Here is a 20404-nt window from a genome sequence, read left to right as displayed (position 1 = left end):
TGCTGGTCGTCCCATTATTACGCGTTAAGTTCGGTTTGCATGTATGCAGCTTGATTTGAACCAATTGTGAACTTTGGAGTGCGCTCATAAAGTAGAGTCCGAACTTTTGGTTGCTTGGGTACGCCAATGCTGAGTACAAAAAGCGAGATTTTTTCAACGTGTTGTACAAAATACAACAGCGCGATCGCTCGAAGGTTAAGGGAAGGCGTCTTAGTGGGCTTCACAGCCTCTCATGTGTGCTTCACAGAAGTTTCAGGAAGTTTTCAGACGCGTTTCAAGGCGTTTCAGGAGGTTACAGAAGAATTATGGGGGCTTCATAGGCACTTTGGTAAGTTTTACGGTGGTTTCGGGGTTGCTTCGGGCCGTTTCAAGGCGTGGTAATGCGTTTCAGAGCGTTCCTGGAGGTTTCGAAGGAATGATTGGGTTTAACAAGTTCTCATATGAGCTTTAAGGGAGGGGGGGGGGGAATGTGGTTTAGGTTTTTCGAGAGATTTCAAAGGCGTTTCATGAGGTTCCAAAGAGGTCTTATGGGGCTCCACAAGCTCTCGTGTGATCTACACGAAGGTTTTAGGGGGATTTCCGAGGCGTTTCAATGCGCTGCCATAATAAAAAAAAGTTATTTGTTTGAAAAAAAAAAAACAAAGTTTCAACGAAGAAAGACTTCTACATGAAATATTCTGCTCATGATATCCTTCGATATAGCATTAAATTTGATGACAACTGAAGTTGCAACACTGATTTGAGTTTTGGCAGTAATCAAAAGCGATATATAAAGCGTTGACACTAAGCTGATTCAAGCTTGGGCTCAACCCAGAAACTCACCTTTCGCATGCATTTTTGTTTTGTCAGATTTGTTATTTCCGAAGAAGCATAAACAAACATTCACCAACGTGAGAACGGTTTTGGCAAACTTCTGAATCATAATGACAATCATCGCCGCCGTAAAACCCCGAAAATGTTTCATTGAAGCCACCTTAGGCTACGCGTTCTGACGCAAACTACGTGCGGACTGCGGAGGCCACGCGGCGGATTCCTCCCATCGTAGTACGTTCAAATGTGATGTGTACAGTCGTCGTCGTCGTCGCACGGTGCGGTATATCTACATATCTATGTGTTACCTTCCAGCCAAAACCAAAGCCAAGATCGCGGCGCGTTGTTTTAGTAGAGCGCGCGCGCGCGCCTTCGTTTTGTTTGAATTTACTCATATGAATGTTACACAGCAGTCAGTATAGCGTAGTGGTAACAGCAACAGAGACCGATTTGAAGGCCAGCCGCATTCCAGAGCGTTGTGATGTTGAAGTTCTCCGGGTTGACTGCTGGCTGGCCGCTATTATACGATTTGGCCTCTCACGGCTTAAGCCGATTCGTTTTGATTCTCTCTCACGAATCGTGTCGATTCTCTTCGCCATGGAATGAAGCTTCTGCGATGGGTATAGCTTGATCTCGCGCGAGCACACCGCGTCGACGGGCTAAGTGCTTCGCTCTCCACGGTTTCGAACGTATACGCAACAGCGGCTGCTCTCACAATGTGTTTCCACCAGAAGGTGAACGGTACGACGTCGCGTTCGGTCCCGCAAAAGTTCGAGATTTGAATTGTTGGGAACGGTTTTTTTTTTCTTTATTGCCGCTGCTGTACACAGCGAGATACGTGAAGTCGCCAAGCGGTTAAGTCGGTCGATATTTGAGCCGCTTTAAGTGGAGTGGAGTGATTTGAGTACGATTACATATTTGAAACTGAAAACTTTCAAAACCTGGGAAAATACTGAAGATTTAATAGTGTGACGATTATAATCAAAGTGATGTAAGTGTCATTTTTGTGTTTAGTTGTATTACAATAATTGTGATATCAAGATTTGCTTGATTGCGGAAAATGTTGGTATTGGGGCTGCAGCAAATTCAGCCGGCCTAGATGGTGCAAACTGATTATCGTCTTCACCTGGTATTTACATCGTTACATCGCTGGAGGTTATAAATTCTCCAGTTTTCTTGTGTGCTATCGACACACGTTGGTGTGATTCGTTTTCTACGTATACATATCGAGTTTCAAACGTCTTAGAAAAGTCATTTAAAAGCAGCAACTGAGGGTAAAGCCTCCAACTACAAGTGTATTAACGAAGGTGTGGATGAAAAAACGAAGAAGAAGGGATCTAATTCTATGGTTTTGGCGTAATACAATGTAATTAAACGCGGACAATTGGACGTCCAAATCGGTCAACCAAGAGGATCAGTTGACTGGTAAATGAGGAACATCGTCTGCATTTAGCTTAAAGGAATATTATGATTAATGAGTGCTTTGGAATGTTATCGTGAGCTATAATTATCCCGTCAAACATCACACAGGTCGTACATGTGATGAGTTCTAAATCAGTGTGGTCCAGAAGAATGAAAACTACATTGTTGCAACCGCATCGAGATACTCAGAAACGCAAATTTTCGCCATGAGCTTATTCTCGTGATCTGATCATTGAAGCTACTTTTTTGTGTGTTTCAGCGAAGCAAATTTTACGACACCTTGACTTGGTATTTCAGCAGGGAGTGAAGAAACTGATGAAGAAAACGCCAGTTGTAGAGAGAGCGCGATGATCAAACTCTCGAATAGTTTGCCACAGAAGGCGAAGAAAACGGATTGAAGAAGAAGCCCGAGAGACGCATTCCATTCCCGAACGAGAAGAAACGCAGAAGAGGAAAGGTTCGATGGAAATTGTATGCTCGGGTCGGTTTTGTTGAGAAGAAGGCATTTAAACACGCAAGCCGTGCTCCGGGAGTATGAGTGTGTGAGTGCGCACTTGCGCTAGTGTGTATTTTGAATGTGTCGAGTGAGCGAATAGCTTCAAAGAGAAACAACACAAGATTGAACGACTCCTACGGGGATCGACGACTGTGTTCGGCTTATGGTGATGCTGGAAACTGGAATCTCGGACTCGAGACTTCAATTGTTCAGATTCTTTTCCACATTTATGCTGCCATCGACAATCGAAAACTCCATCTGTGTGTTAGCTTAAACTATTGTACAGTGTGATGATTACGTCGTGCATGTGTGTGCGCAGTGTGTTTAGAACAAATATAGGAAAACTCAAGGCGAAAGAAGTTCGGACGAATCGACGTGTAAAACCAGAAGCTGCATCGCATGATCATAACCAGCTCCATAAAACGAAGAAAAAAACTGCCAGGTTATGGCGACGACACCAAACATAATGAATGCGGCAGAGGTGTCGGGCGAAGAAAAGCTCTGGATGTACACTTTTCGCGAGGATTGAAAAAAATGAAGAATAATTGCATTACCTACGGTGGACCTTCATACTGTTGCTGTTGCTGTCGGTAGCTAATAACAACCTGTAGCAAGCTACTGTGCTACAAAGCCATTAGTTGGCGGTTTTACACAACTAGACAGATTTATGCGCATGCATGTCAGCAAGTTACCGCTTGCTTTAAGTGGCATTTTCAGGAACATAAGCGTGCATCGGAACAAGCTAAGTGGAAAACGTGTACAAAAGTATTAGGTTGAAACAGTTTTGCAGGCGAAGAAATGAGGAACGAGAATTTGATATCGTTTAAATACTTTATTTGCTATCATACAACCAAAGCTGGTGTCAACGGAGAAGCTAATAAAAAAAGCTGTTCGCGGAAAATATTATTATAAGGCGTGATACTCAAATATCCCACAAGAATTTGGACAAGCTCTTCAACTGGGATGAGTATAATCTCAATAAGTCCATCTAACCTTTCATTTCTTTGAATATTATATGTTGCGTATCAAACACTACACTGCGCCCTGGAAGCTTAAAAAATTGGTTTATCAGACAAAAGATTACACAATGCACATACTATTCTAAAATATGCGAGTCTACGGTTTTCTTAAAACAAAATGACGGATTGACGGATTCTTCAACCTTTACTGCGAGTGAAATATGACATGACGTCAAAACTGCTACAACATAAAATGTGTTTGAAAATGACATCAAAAACTATCTGAAAATAATTAGAATGATACGTTTTTGGACTACAAATGGATACCTGTGATGGATTTGTGGCAAGCTCGCCTGAGCGCAAATTCATGCCACCAGTCAAAAGTCATTTCAGAATGAATGCACAAACACGTTGGAAATTTTTTGGTCAAGGTTAGTCAATCGTATCATGATTCAAATCTCCAAAATTACAATATGCGATGTATACAGATTTTGTTGACTATGTAATGATTAATGTAAATCTTTTTGTTCTGAAACTTCTTCAAAAATTGAGGCCCATTTTGTTAAAAATCGAAAGTGCAAACACTTCATGACACATTATACTTCTCAACAACTTTCTGTTGTATATTTGAGTATTGCGTATTTTTGAGTTAAGGTCTAACTATTGTAGTCAAATTCTTCCCTTTTGCACATAGATGTATCTAGAATAAGATCCTCTTTTCGTTTGAGCTTCACCCGGAATGATGCGTCACTGAGGTGCTTCTATAGCATTGTTTTTGTTTTGAATATTTGTTTACTAGCTTCAAGTAATTTATTGCCAGTCAGAGTCGACTTGGCTAGTCAAGTACGAGACTAATCAAGTCCAGTACGTGACGCTGAAAATGCCCTTACAGTTGAGGTTACAATACGTATCTACCGTAAGATGCAAACCCTTGGCTGGAATTTAACGGAACAGTATTTAACTCGATTTCGTTTTACTTTTTTCCGAGATGTTCAGTTTTTTTTTGAACCTGTCGACGATGCTGATACAATACATTTTAGATGTTCGGAAAAACATTCTTGAAGACCACGAACTTTGCCGACGTTTATGAAAAGCTAAGACTCAGCAAAACGCTCTCAAATTTCCCATAGTTGTTCGTTACCCGAAATGTAATTAAAAAAGCCTTGATTAAAAAAAAAAATATTACGATGGCCCGCCAAGAGCGAAGATTTTTCAAAATTTTCCATGCATGTAGGATGTCACTATAAGAGCAGTATTTTGCACAATTTGTGAATTACGAGTTCAATCCGGCACTTGTAGAGACGGATTGAACAATGTTTGATGAGCAAATACATTGCCTCGCAAAAACAGTCATCAAAACGGAAGGTAAACAAGCTTTTTAATACCAACAACAAAATTGACAAACGTGAGCACTTGTAAAAGTTTCGTTGAGACACATGTGCTCCGGCGAAAACAATCAGACATTTGCTTCTAACTTACTGCGTTAAAAGATACAAATCAATATTTTTTATGCTTCAAACCTAAATGGATTACACCATCTCGGGAGCAAAGGCTAGTCTCACGGTGGGTGAACATTGATTAAATCAAGTTTCAGAGACAAAAACATCGACAAAACGGAAACACAAATGTTAAGCGTTGGGAACACCAAGGAATTTAGGCACATTTTACGATTTCATGTATTGTGGATTACAAAACTTTAAATAGTTCTGTGCACAACATTGGCTCTGAATCAGTTTTATTTTTTTCTCATTGCAGGAGTAGTGGAATGAAATAACAAAAAAATAAACTCAAACTTAGTTGTTACAGTTGTTCGAAAAGACACGTTAAAAACGTGATAAAAGAAAATTAAAAGTTCAAAGTTGATGATAGAAGCAGTGGTATTTTACACAAATTTACAATGATATGTGAAGATGCCTGTTTGCATACTTTTACGAGTAGCATGAATAATGATGGTTCGTTATCCGCCTTGAGGTCAACATTGTGTTTCCTACTTCTTAACATGATTTTCTTCTCCTTCGTCATGGCGTAGCGTCAGCGCGATAAATTTCATTATTATTTATTCACTAAACGTCTTCTAATGGCTCAGATTGTAATAATTATCATTATACAACTTAAGAGCTTTTCACGTAATTTTGTCTTTATTGTTGATGATCGTTTGATAATTTGCTTACCAATGACACCAGATATTGTTTTTTTTTTTCGAAAACGACTCTCAAACAACCAACTCCCACCATCCAAATAAGTGGTGGGTACCCGGTACTCTGTCTGGCACATAAGTGATAAAATGGATGGGGATCCCTTCTTTTCAGTTGTAAGTGGTCAACTTCTCCTAAATTTATGGTACTTGTTAAAGCATTGTCAAATTAGAATCCGGACGCAAAGTATAATTTATTGTGACGCTCTAAATGATCATAATCATCATTCTTTTACAGCAGTATGATCATAAATAGTCCTCTACTAATGTTAAAAAGTTCATCGATTTTGTTGCAACGAGTGAAAAGTTATTTTAGATTGAAGACAGTGTCCCCGGAAGATTAAAGTTTGTGTTCATGGATTGATCTGCTTGGAATTCCAAGATTTGGCAGGAAGCTCGAGCTCTGGGCACCGGAGATGTTCAGTTGTATCATCACGGATGAATAGTGTTTATTAACGAAAAAAAAGCCTTAAATGTCGCCTATTTGGAATTCATTGAATTGCCCTTAATTTCGCAAAAAGATAAATGTTTGCCAAAGTTTCTTTGGAATCCTAGTTAGACTGGTAGAGGTCTCAGGGTCACGACACTACAGGATAACCCGATTGTGAGACAAATACGCCGAAGGGGTTGATGCTAAAATTTATTTCCATTGTGCTGGTTTTTAAGGATGTTAACACGGAAAAAATGAGAAAATGTATGAAAAATTAAATTACATACCTAATTTTAATGATATTTTTCCATGAAACTACAATGAGATATCTTTGTTTTGAGGGCTTAACATCTTCTGTGTGTTATTCCACCTCTGAGATATACATACGTGATTATCTGCGCCCGGATTCTAAATGGACAATGTTTTATTTGAAATACGCCTAATGAATTCGCCTAGAATTGTATATATCAAAATGATATTGTCAATATGTACGTATGACCTCCAAAATTTCCACGGATAGAGCAAATCTGTGCATTTTAAGCAATTAGTTGTGAACTAAAAAATATCCACATTACTGAGTTGCAACAGAGAAGCGTCAACCAATTTGTTGGCTGGGTTTGAGTAAACAATTTATCACCCAATACTCGTAGGTACTTGTAGCCATTCAGATCAGCCTTCATATTATTTATAATTACTTAAACTTCACGTCATACAACAGTCAGTGATTGACACACTGATAGAGTATCTCGTTAATGAGGTGCAGGTAGGAAAATCAAGGCTTTAAAACTTTTTTTTATATATATTTGAGCATGTTAAAATGAAATCATATATACAGGGTGTAAGGTTCCTGAGTGCAAACTTTTTAAAGGGCGATAGAGGACCATAAATGGTGAAAAAAATTGTTCTACGCATTTGGTCAAATCTCAACCGTTACGTAGTTATTGAACTCCCCATGTTTTTGACTCTTATTGCCTTAACTGGCTATAACTTTAAAATGGTCAAACTTATCGCTGTTTTTTTACTCTTATTCGAAAGATTATTGAATTTTCTATCAAATGGCATCTTTCAACCGATTGGTTAAGTTAAATAACTAAGTTTTCTAGAGCAAATAGCCTTAAAGTTGTGTGTTTTAATTTGTTTTTGCAAATTATCTTTGAAAAATGCGTAATAAACTAAAATTCTTTCTTTAGCAAAGTTGTGGCCCCTGTTCCACTCTACAATTCGTTCTTTGACATCAAACTTCTATCTCTTATCGTTTTCTTGCAATTTCGATTTAAACGTCACATTTCAGATCATAAATTTGCAATCGTCATGGTAAGCACCTTTTTGCGCACTGTGCCGCGCATTTAAATCAAAATTGCAAGAAAATGATAAGAGTAAGAAGTTTGGCATCAAAGAACGAATTGTAGAGTGGAACAAGGGCCACAACTTTGCCAAAGAAGGAATTTTAATTTATTACGCATTTTTCAAAGATAATTGACAAAAACAAAGTAAAACACGCTATTGTTAGCTATTTTGCTCTAGAAAACTTAGTTATTTAACTTAACCAATCGGTTGAAAGATGCCATTTGATAGAAAATTCAATAATCTTTCGAATAAGGGTAAAAAAACAGCGATAAGTTTGAGCATTTTAAAGTTATAGCCAGTTAAGGCAATAAGAGTAAAAAACATGGGGAGTTCAATAACTACGTAACGGTTGAGATTTGACCATATGCGTAGAACAATTTTTTTCACCATTTATGGTCCTCTATCACCCTTTAAAAAGTTTGCACTCATGAACCTAACACCCTGTATTTCCGAGCAAAGTTAAAAACCGAAATTATAACGGGTGGCCACTAAATAACGGGAATGCTTTTAGCAGCTGATTAAAAACAATAGAAGCGTCCATAGAGTAAACATTTTTTAGACAAAACCATCGTCTATCTATCCACAAAGTCAGCGTATTTTTTATTTTGTGTCAACTTATTCTGTTCTGCAGAAAACGGCATTGAAACAGGAAGCACTACCAAAACGCCTTGGACGGGTCTACTGATTGCTCAAAACAACCGTAAAAAAAAGTTAATAGTAAACCATTATAAAACTAGAACCCGCCCGGTGAATGAATTCCACATTTCGGCATCCCAAGAAACAGATCCTGAAGGAAATAGAGGAAAACTAGCAAAACCAATAAGCATGATATCATTTCACATAATAAAATCTTCTTTTGTGACATGGGCTGGATAAATCAATAGAATGCCTTGTTAAATAACAAATATTTACATCAAATCACATTTACACATTGAACAACATGTAAATGGTTCGTTATAAAAAAATAGCACAAAAAAGTTCAACAATGAACCGCAGTGCACAAATTACATCGACACGTTTTGGTGATACAGAAAAATAACATTTTTTGGAAATTTCTATAAATGTCATTTACGGGAAAAGGCTACAACCAAAGCAAAAAAAAAACAAGTCAGTATCCCCATTTTTTCTTATTACTGTTTGAGTGTGTAGATGCTAAAGGTAGCTGAGAAACCATTTATTTTGACCAACGATTTCACAGACGCAGAAAATGCGTGAAAGTAAACTCTGAAAAGTCGTACAAAGCAGTTGCTCCAACATCACTGCAAAAAAATATTGTACAAATTATTACGTTCAACTTTCTTAAATTTTATATTTTCCATGGACGTACATTGTTAAACCTTTATGATAGTTAAATTCAGATTGCCATTTTTAAAGATCATATATTTTTAAGAGCACATTCAAAGCATTCCCGTTATTTAGTGACCACCCGTTATTACATGCAAAATGAATTTGCCAAAGTGGTTTTCTATAAATGTACGTAGGGGAACTTACGTATTTTCGGCAGTTTTGTTCTCTTCGTCATGGGGGGTTTTATGAAACCTGTTGATCTCAAAGTTGGCCTCAAATCCTTCCCAACCAGGCTGAGTTACGTGCCCAAATTTCAGGCATTTCGGCCCACAAAAAGCCCCCTTGACGAAGAGAACAAACCTGCCGATAATACCCTTTGTCACCCTATATGGCCTCCAAATGTGTGCGAATAGAGCATATTTGGTGCATATAGAATGTGTTTTGAACAGATAAGAGTTTACTTAGCACAGTTGTAGCAGAGTTATGTGAATCAATTTGTTGACAGGGCAGGATCCATTGCTGTCGCAGCCAAAACTTTTCTTGAGAGCTGCACCCGGAAACAAACCCACGCTTCTCAACACGATGTGGCTAAATCTATGGTAACACTAGCCGCACGACCATGAAGTTATTACATTCGAGTGGAGTATCCTAGCTGATCTGAGTGTGTCCTAGATAGTCCAGGATTGCTTTGAATTCCTTGGGTGAACAATATTTTTGTGCTTTCCACCAGAACAACTTAAATGTGCAGATACTGATTCAGCATGTAAAGCTGGATCAAAATTCAAATTTTGGTATGTTTGGTACCCAAGAGTTTTTTCATTCCTCGGCGGGCTTCATACCGGACGAGTTGTTGAGCTATGAGGCACTAGGGCAGGTGTCAAAAAATGTTATACAAATAAGTATGTGAAACTTATTTTATGTATCAATATAATGATTTAAAATTGTTGAAATATTATAAACCGGCTCCAAAAGTGTTGCTCTTCTGGAAATAAACATGTATTTTTTTAATTTGAAAACTAAATCGAGATTCACCGAGAATAGCTGCGGCAGCATCTAAAGAACGCTAAGCTGAAAAGCAAACGCCTTCCCGCAGTTGTAAAGTTTTAAGATCTTCGATCTAAAATCAGATAAACTTTCAAAGCTGTCAGTGCAACTCGGATACTTTGTAGATCAAGTTCCCAAGTAGCACACATGGTTACAAAACTGTGACGGCAGCGTATGTAAGGGTTGCACAAAAGTCACTGTGACTTACTGGGCAACCCTTACATACGCTGCCGTCACAGTTTTGTAATCATGTGTGTTGCTTGGGTTACAGATAAAAGCGTTTTGTTCAAAAACTTAACTGAACTTTGGTGATTTCAATAAATTATTTCGGGTAATAAATTCCAGGCATGAGTGTTATAGCTTTCTGTAGTTCCTTCAGAATATAAGACTGAAATAAAGCAAAACATATCTTTTACATTTTAGTGGACAAACAAATGGTCGGCGTCAAGCCAGACCGGACCATCTGTTTTTCAATGATTTCGAGAAAATGTCCTGTAAGCACTTGAAATTTCAAATCTCTGGTATTATTTTCAGAAATACAATTATCTTTTATGTCACGGCATATCTGCATCACAATAACGTCGAAAAGTTTAGGTTTAACGTATTCCTCAGCTTATTTTTACCTGCCCGAGAAATCGCGTAGTCTACTCTGACTGAACTCCAACCAAATAAGCTACAGAGAACAGAAGAAATGGCTTCTCATAATACTTCTTCTATTCACTTTCATCCACAGTTTGTTCTAAGATGCTTGAGTTTTTACGATTGGACTTTCCTGGGGAAATACTAAATTAGTAGTAATAAGCTAGATTTTTGTATTGTGACATGATTTTCTCCAATGAAATGGTGCAATTAACGTGGGTATTTTGATGTCTTATCGTTTTATCATAACTTTGACTCACTGTGTTGAAGAGGCAAGAAATGGAGAATACAGAAACACGGTGAACATGAGTTTTTTCTCAAACAGCAGTAAATTAGGCACGATAGCATAACACCCACGATTTTTGCATCATTTCAGAGCGAAAATGTAGAATTTATCATCTCGCCACACAAAAATTCAGCTTATAACTACAAATCTAATACTCCACCAGTCATTCCCTAGTACAAAAAACGACTACGAAACTTCAAGTCGAAAACGAACACTTGCCACGCCGCCGCTCCCATCTTGATACTGTTCCCATTCTACCTCGAAAAATAAAAAATCCGTCGCATTCCATCTCCAAATCACCTTTCAAGATCACTAAACGCGGAAACCCGCTCGAATCCATCCTTCACCCCATTCTCGAACGCAACCAGCACCAGCCGTCAGCCACAGAGCATCGGCCACTACATACAACAGACCTCTACAGACAGTCAGTGTGCTTTGGTTGGGTTTTCGCTCTTGAAAAACCACAACAGCTCACTCCGCCAGCATCAGCATGCTCGATGCTAACACGCGAACTTCAACTCTCCTCCAGCAAGCGAGCAGCAGCTCAACGCGCGGTTTTCTGGAATGAAGTAGGCATAAGATGAAAATAAGCCAACAACAACGCAACTTAAGCCACAACGACCAGAAGGCGAAGCGCGAAGAAGACAAAAAAAACGGATCCACATTCCTTTGGTTTATAACCCGAAGGGATGTAAAAACCTCTTTTCACAACTCACCATCTGTTCTCTCTTCTCGAGCTCTGTGGTTGGGTTTGCTGTATGTAGGTATAGCTCGAGTCTTTTTTTTATGTGCCTGTCCTCTTGCTATGGTTCAGCTCTGTCCGCCGTGGATTGCCTTCGTGTGCTCCTTCATGACAGAAATGAAGATCAAGAAAACTACAACCAGCAACAGCAGCCAGCCAGCATCCCAACGATCTCTGCAGGCTCCGCGTCAAGTTTGCTCTCGGCTTTGAAGAGGAGATCGGGATGTAAGACGCCCTTTTGGATGTGGATGTCTGATTTGTACGTTTGAACTTACTGATATCAATATTTTATGCGATACTTTGATATCTCAATTGAATATACACAAATCACCCTACAAATTGTACGCAACGTTGTGCTAAAATTCAGTAAAATTTTGCTAATAATTCTGCTATTCCTATTGCTGACTGCTTTCATTGCTGAAAGCATTTGTTAAATGACTAGACCATAGTCTTGAAGCAACTGAGACCCTTTTTTGTCTACAGATCCTTTTGTATATGTGTGTGTACTGGTAGCGGTAGGCATGGATATACTCTATGTCCTCGAACATCCATTGCACAATGAACCTAAGCCGTTCCAACAATCAAACTCAGTAATTCTCATAGTTGTTTTGCTGAATTGCTGCACATTCAACGGTCCTTGAATTGCTGTGGTTATGTAATAACTTGTGTTCCTAATCTACTGCATTTCAAACTTTCAATTACAAACTCTAAGAGCTGATTGACACAGTTTAAAGAGCACGTATTTTGAAACTTATTTTTGCTGATGATTGAACAGTGATGTTCATTATCAAATCAACTTTAAGTTACGCACATTCGCTGGCAATTCCGCATTTGATACCGATTCCCTCCACTGACTGGAGACCGGTGCTGCTACTACTGGCTGACCAAAAAGGAGCAAAAACTGCGCGCCAAAGAGGAAAAAAAACACATCGTAATAAATGATCTGAACGTGAGCGTACGATTCCCGAATCTTCGGACGCGTCCACATCCGTCCAATCCGAGGCCTGAAAATGCGCCAGATGAAATGAGGTTTCCTTCGATCGGTCCTGATGGGCAAGGAAGAAGATGATAACGACAACGCAACGCAACGACGAGGATGAAGACCCATGGCTGGCTGCCGTGATTCCCGTTTGAGGTTACAGACTTCCATCGGATTGTGTATGTTGAAATACCCGAAATATCGCTTCAATAAGTATGATTTCCGTAGAAAGGCCCATTGATTCAAAAAAGTGTATTTTAATGACAAGATTGTTAGAATTTCAAAATGTTCATCACAATGACCGACTTTTGCACCTACTTATGATTTTCAGCGCACAACTTTTATTCAAAACAGAACCAGCATATCATATCTTCTTGAACCAAGCTTATTACAAGTTAGCAAATCCAAAATTAAATAACACCGGTATTCGATACCTGTCTAAAAAATATTAATTATATTTTGTCGAAATATAATGTTTCAAAATATTTGGAAAACCTTCTGCAGATATTTTTAGTCAGAGTTCATGACTTGATGTTTTCAAAATTGAGTTGTGAAATCAATCTCTGAACATGTTTACGCATTGTTGGCAAATCCTGAAAGTGCACTTACGATATAATCTTTGGAATAGTTCATACGTAGATAATCTATGGCATTCCGGCAGAAATACCACTAGTTTACGATGAATTAGAAATAATACATTAAATATCTTGAAAAAGTGGTTTTTAAAATCGATAAAATTCGAAAAGGAATTCTCGGTGTAGCTTTCCAAGGACTTATTTGAGAAGAAAGCTTACTATCGCATTTTTTTTTTTTTAATTTTAACAGGAATATCAGGTGAAACTCCTGATTGCTACATCCAAAACTTTACCTAAATAATGAAAGAGTAATGGAGGGGATTCTGATAGAACGGTCAAGAGACTATTCTCTAAAATGTCTGATTTAATATCTAAACACATTGAACGTTACATACTGAGACAGATTCATCAAGATTTTATTGGATTTTGCATTTGTAAATATGTATTATACAAAACTATAAAGGGATTATTGACAATATGTTTAAAGAAATTCTTGCATATTCGAGAAAATCCCCGATTACGATACTGAGTAATTTCCTGTAATAGATTTAAGCAAAACCTCTGAAAAACATGATCTGAAAAAATGGCGGAGTCAGGACTCCTAGGAAAAAGTCCTGAATAAATGTCAAATCTCCTGCATCACATAGGATGGCCTTTGACGTTATTTTTAGTGTTGCTTATAAATATGGAATTCATTCATAAAAGAATGTTATGCATGAATAAATTGGGCAATTCTTATTCATAAATAGCTGAGTACATTGAAGGGGATTTTATTGCTTTTTAAGGCAGAAATTTCAGTAAATCGGCCTAAGGATACCTTGGCTACGAAGTCGATGATCATTGCTTGAAGTTGTTTTTCAGTGCAGTTCACTTTGCAAGCATATTTTGATTTAGTAATCACAATATATTTAGAATACCGCGCTTCCCCAAGCAACACACATGTTATATAAAAGTTATGACAGCGCAAGTTTTGGTTGTGTAGATGTTTATTTTACGTTATTTCAACACAATGTTAAAATTACGTCGAATTTACTTCTATACAACCAAAACTTGCGCTGTCGTAACTATATTATAACATGTGTGTTGCTTGGGTTCTTCTCCCGCTGGCCTTTCTATCTTGGTGGAGTCGAAATGATCTTAAGAACAGCTGCTTTTAAATTGACGGCGTTTGAAAAATAGACGAAATAATATTTCAGCCTTTTGTTATTTGGCCTTTTCTAATTTCAGTCTTATGTGTTTCATCATAATTGAATTTTATTGGCTTTTCTCGGTGAACTTAATACTACTCAAAGAAGGAGGGAGTAACGAAAGTAATGAAAGAAACGGTGGATAGAATCGCAAGTGTGCGACGAGAGAAATTGAATAGAAGTTGAAAATTAACAGAGGGCCATAATTGAACAACACAATCACAACGAACCGAAAGCAAAGCCGAACAACATTTAACAGATCACAACCACGTTGTGATTGTGTTGTTCAATTATGGCCCTCTGTTAATTTTCAACTTCTATTCAATTTCTCTCGTCGCACACTTGCGATTCTATCCACCGTTTCTTTCATTACTTTCGTTACTCCCTCCTTCTTTGAGTAGTATTAAGTTCACCGAGAAAAGCCAATAAAATTCAATTATGATAAAGTCATGCGGTGATTAAACCTAGAAAGCTTATGTGTTTCAGCCTATCACACTTCAGGGGCCTTTAGGGATGTTTTGGGAGGAATCAGGGACCTTCAAAAGGGCTCTATGGAGTTTCTAATTGGTTAGAAATAGATTACTCGGAATTTTCAGGGGGAGTAAGGGGAATGATTTCAGGGAATCTCATCGGCGTTCCAGATAGTTCCACGTGCGTTTCAAGGAGGTTCACTGCCCTTTCAGAGGCGTTTTTTTGGCTGTTTTTGTTTCTACTGAAACCACTTCAAGTCCACTTGAAAACCCTAAAACCCCTATGGGTTTTCTTTAGTCACTCCATAAAACCCTTTGAAAACTCTTGAAACGTCTCCCAAACTGCCATTGAATCTTTCTGAAGCTCCCTAAAACGAGTCTAGGGCCCTTTGAAATGCTCCTCTAACATCCTTGAAACACCTCTAAAATTTCCCAATTTGCTGCACAGTTATTGAAGTACATAGTATGATGGGTAATTTTATGTTGTTATAACTTATGATTTAGTTTATCAAAAAAAAATGGCAGCCAAGATGATAGAAGTGAACATTTGAGGTGTTTTAACTGAATATCCCCGCGGGGAGTAGCGAGGAGCGATTTGTAAGACACTTTAAAGTCGAAATGTAAGAATTTCTCTTACTAATGACCAAAATGAAGCCAAAAGTGTCATTTTGATCTCTTGCTCCATTGCAGATGTCTGAAATACAGAAGAACTGACAAATAAACTTTTGAAAGCATTTTTTTTACTTATATTAACAGGCTTTTGTAGTGGTTGAACTTGTTTGCATTCTTAATTAAAAATTCAGTACTTTTTCCATTAGTAACAAGATACAAAATCAATAGGGTAATTCGCTAATTGTTGAACACTACCCAAATGTTGAACAGTTTCTGAATTTTTTATTATAAATCTTACTTAAGTAATTTTCATCCAACGTAAACGTATGATGTGGATGCATATACATGTGGGTCACGATATTGCTCTAATTAATTTACAAAATTAAACATATTTTATGTCAAAAAAATTGATTGTAAATTTAGTACCGCTGATGACACGAAAACTACACAATTCTTAAGATTAATGTTAAGAAATTGCTGTTACGAAATAAGCTTTTCGGGCAAATCAACCACACATATCAAAGGCACACCATAGTCACAAGAACTGGAAGGATGTCCTTAACAGTTTAACATTGTTTAAAATCACATTTTCATTGTAATTTAATTTGAAAAAAATATTGTTCTTATCACACTATCATTATGCATCCATGATCCAATTGTTGAACACTGGCATTACCTTAGCATGACTGCTAGAATTTTTTTTCACTTTACCTAACCGTGCATTTCATGGGGTTTCAAGGGCGTTCCAAGGATGTTCTAGGGGTGTTCCAGTGGGCTTCAGAAAGATACCAGTGGTTTTCAATGGGTTTCAAGGGCATTCCAGAGTTGTTCAAGAGGAATTGAGAGTGTTAAAGGGGTTCCAGGAGTATTTCAAGGCGTTCCAGGAGGTTCAGGAGCAACCCACATGTTTTCAAGGGATTTCAGGGTAGTTCCACGAGTGTTCTTGGGAGTTGAGTGGGTCCCATGGGTTTCCAGAAGTGTTTCAGGGACTTTTAAAGGCATACTTTTCTTATGTCGTTTTCGCTTCTAATCTAATCCTTTCAGCCATTTTTGCATCTAGTCATGTTTAAAACGTCCACTAGAGCTCTCTTCAAATGAGTGATTCCTTGTCATTTAAATAAATTGTCACTAGCTCGGACTAGCTGGGCAAAAAACACGAAAAACCCGGAAAAAAACCGCCAGAGTGAAAAAATATCGGATGTCGGGTCAAAGTCGGGTCAAATTTTATCAAATGTTGGACCACTGTTGGACTCACATCGTATAACTGTTGGGTCTATGTTGGGTTTGGCGGCCAAAATAAAAACAAGTGAATGATAGGTTGATGTCGGGTTGTACGTCATCAATTACGAACAAGCTTCAACCGTTCAACAATTGGCGAGAACCGTCCAACATTAGGAGGAGCTAGCTTAAGGAAGCGTTCAACATTTGGGTTACAGACTTTCCATACAAATCTTCTATTTTCTCTTAGAAAATGGAATTTAAGGGAATACAAATTCAATGGGCAGTATAAGGGATGAGTAGATCTAGACGTTCACTGGATATTTTTCAACTAAAGTGGAATTATGCACGGAAAAACGAACGAAAACCAAAATGCCAGTACTAACCGTTCAACAATTGGCGAATTACCCTATTTCAATTTTTTTAAAGGCCAGTCAGCATTCCTGATAGATAAATCATAGACAAACAGACGTCTTACTCTACTCACTTCCCATCGTTAACGGATTATTCAAATATTCCGTAGTTCGCAAATCGCTCTTATGGCGCTCGCATCGCTTTTGCTCCTGTTTGACGTTTGCTCACTACCGCCATCTACTCAGTGGGTTTGCGTACCACAGCATAGTTAGCATTGGGCGATTATGTTTGCGTGACGATGATTTTTATCGCATTTTGTTCCAAGTGATACGTCTGTTTGTATGTGGATGAATGCTCAATACACTGTATCCCATTAAAACATATTCAAAAATTGGGATACACTGTATCCCATTAAAAACATATTCAAAAATTGAGTTTCTGCCAGCTTTTCTCAAAATTGGATCTCTGTGCGGTGAGTGTGAAGAGCAAAAATGATTCAGTGGATGTATTTGTTGCTCAAAACTGCTTAAAACAATCATTTTGTTGGTATGAAAATAATGAGTGACTATAACAATCGATTTAATTCAAGTTTGCACTGCATTTACGTATTAAAAACAAGGTATTAGGAGTACACAGCTCAACTTTTCTCGAGCAAAAATCTAGAGAACCATAAAACGGATCTGTCTGAAAATGTAAATCAATGTTTACTGTGCCGAAGCAAGCATCAAGTTACATTTTCAGTCAGATACGGTTCTCTAGATTTGGGCTCGAGAAAATTGGAACTATGTACTCCAGATACCTTGCCCTTAAAAACCAAATCTAATAATTGCCTTATGCGCTGGCGCTGCTGAATCGTTGTTTTAACTCTCAGTAGTAAATTTGATTGCTCATCCTCCTACTTGTTTCTGAAGCTTATTAGCTAATGAAGGCATAGATCTGTTTGTTTTTAAATGGCCAACATCCAATTGAAAATATTTGATAACTTTTTCACATTTCCATTTCAAGCTGATCACGAAAGGCTGAATCTATGAATTGGCACATATGGCTGAAATCACAAAATGCTGAATGTTTATAAGAGCATGGAATGAGTTATAATAATGGGCTTTATGTTGTACAATTATGTATACCTTCTTGGCGTAATGTCCAAACTAGAAAAAAACCTGCTTCTCATCTTACCATTTTATTATCACTTTTATAGTCATTAACAGAGAGCTTCCTTTGCCAATGGTTATTTTGCAAAAAGATCAATAATATTATCAGAGCTTTTCTCTTCTTTTGAGACATGTTGTTATAATTATGTGACTGATCTTAGGAGAATCGTTCTGCTTTTGAATAGAAAAATAGTAGATTTATCATTTCAGCCTTTTGTGATTTCAGCCATTTGATATTTATAGCCTTTTGAGTTTCAGGCTTTTGTTTTTTTTTCTCTGTTCGTGGCATAACCATTGCGACCAATATTTGATCTATTGTGGTATACCCCGTGTCCTTTGTATAGTGCATGTCGTATTACTTTATCATCATTGAGAAGTTATAAAGCATTCGGTTTTGTTACAGCAGTCATTTTCAACTCAATCGCAAGGAAAGATTCTGAATGATAGGTTCCGCTTTCAACACGCTCCTTTTTCAGTCAAAATCGAATCCCTTAACGAAAAAGTCAAGAAATGATACCGATATTGACCATGCATCGGAACCCTAGTCCCTACTGCTTCAAACCAGTGAATACCGAATAAAAGATTAGGATTACTAATCCATTTTTTTTTTTGACTCAAGATCCATCTCGGCCAGAACCAAACCGAGACCTATAACTTTTACCAAGGTATGAAGTGTAATAAGGACCAAAGTTTTTAAATAGGCTGTTCCATAGTTGGATGCAGTAAGCCTAGGGTTTGGCTTGGAAGATCTTTCACCGCAACCCAACCCAAAAAGGTGATCTATCCACGCTACGGGCTCCGTTAAAGATCGATCATGTTTTAAACCCCTCAAAAATTCATTCATCAGCACGGGTCGCCTGACACCTTGGATTAGGGTTAGCTGTTTGGTGGACTTTTACCCCCGGAACAGATGGTCCGTAGTGCTATTCTTAGCCGGCAGCTACAGGGCCTTTTGTTATTCAGCCTTCTGTTATTTAACCTTCCAGGACGCGCGCCATCAAGCAACCGAAACTGCACAGCGCTCGCAGTGTATACGACGAGCGAAATTTTTTGGGAGTGTTGTACTTTTTACAACAGCGCGCGTCCTGAAGAGTTAAGCGTTACGTGTTTCAGCTTTTTGTACGTACCGTAGCTCTTTTGAATTTTCTTCGGGAGAAGAGATGAACCAGCCTAGGGCTGAGAATCTCTATAATAAAGTAATAAAAACAATAATCTCTTCGGGATTCTAACATAAGGCTGAACTACAAAAAAGCTGAATGCACAAAAGGCTGGATTCACTAAAGCCTGACAAAAGGCTGAAATAACATAAACGCATGAAATGCGTTATAAGTTGCGGTTTAGTTAAGAGAATGATGATGTATACCAAAATTCCAAATCCTCTCCTTCTCGGCGTAAAGTCTCAACTAGAACAAAGCCCGCTTCTCAGATTAGTAATCTAAGCAAATCAATAAAACATACTATGGACTTAAAATAATCTTGAGAATGCCTATTTTTGAATTGACCGCGTTGAATTATCATTTCTTTCAGCCTATTGTGACTTCAGCCTTATGATATTTTCAGCATTTCGAGTTGTAGTCTTTTGTTCTTTCAGCCTTTTTTTACGTAACATAGAAAAAGCAGTTAGCATCCTCTCAGAATGGTCATTTTCTTTTGTACCATTTGGCACAAATGACCCAAATGGGAGAAAACGTAGCTCTTAAGCCGGCCTTCTGATTGTGCCACTTGAGCGCCAGCTCCTGGATTTACAAATATGAGGACCCAGGGGCCTTAATGTAATCTTATTCGTTTTCAAATTCGTTGCTGTATAATTTCTGTGAAATTTATTTTATGGAATTAAAGCATTCGACTTCTGACGGAATGGTGAAACTATCTTTTAGAGAAGGATTCCGAAAGAATGGAAAACTTACAGTGTATTCCAAGCTGAAATTTTAAAATGTGTTAACTAATCTAGCAGTTTCAAAGGAATCAATAGAATTTGTGACTGGATTTATTGTGAAATTCCAGGCACACTTTAAAAATTTTACACGGTACTTCTGCAAGAACCTTCACGTAAAACTAATTCATTTTAATGTTTTTGGAAAGTTAATTTTTTTTTCTTTTTGAGAAAAAAATGGAAATGGAATCACTTGAAGGGGCGGTTTACTTTTTGACGGGAATCTCGGAAGAATTTATTGTCTTTTTTTAACCATTATGACTTTCGAC

The 20404-nt window shown here is 37.9% G+C and overlaps 1 protein-coding gene across 1 annotated transcript in view; it reads left to right on the top strand.

The window, feature by feature from the left end:
• Positions 1 to 1405: 1405 nt before the first annotated feature.
• Positions 1406 to 20404, top strand: part of LOC109433586 (protein expanded) — a 46020-nt gene continuing 27021 nt past the window's right edge. Inside the window, exon 1 of the mRNA XM_019710019.3 lies at positions 1406 to 1801. The gene's annotated coding sequence lies outside the window, so the exon portion shown is untranslated. The remainder of the gene's footprint in view (positions 1802 to 20404) is intronic.

This window comes from Aedes albopictus, unplaced genomic scaffold (assembly GCF_035046485.1).
Source record: "Aedes albopictus strain Foshan unplaced genomic scaffold, AalbF5 HiC_scaffold_35, whole genome shotgun sequence".
NCBI classification, from domain to species: Eukaryota; Metazoa; Arthropoda; class Insecta; order Diptera; family Culicidae; genus Aedes; species Aedes albopictus.
This window is presented reverse-complemented; position numbering and strand designations above follow the sequence as displayed.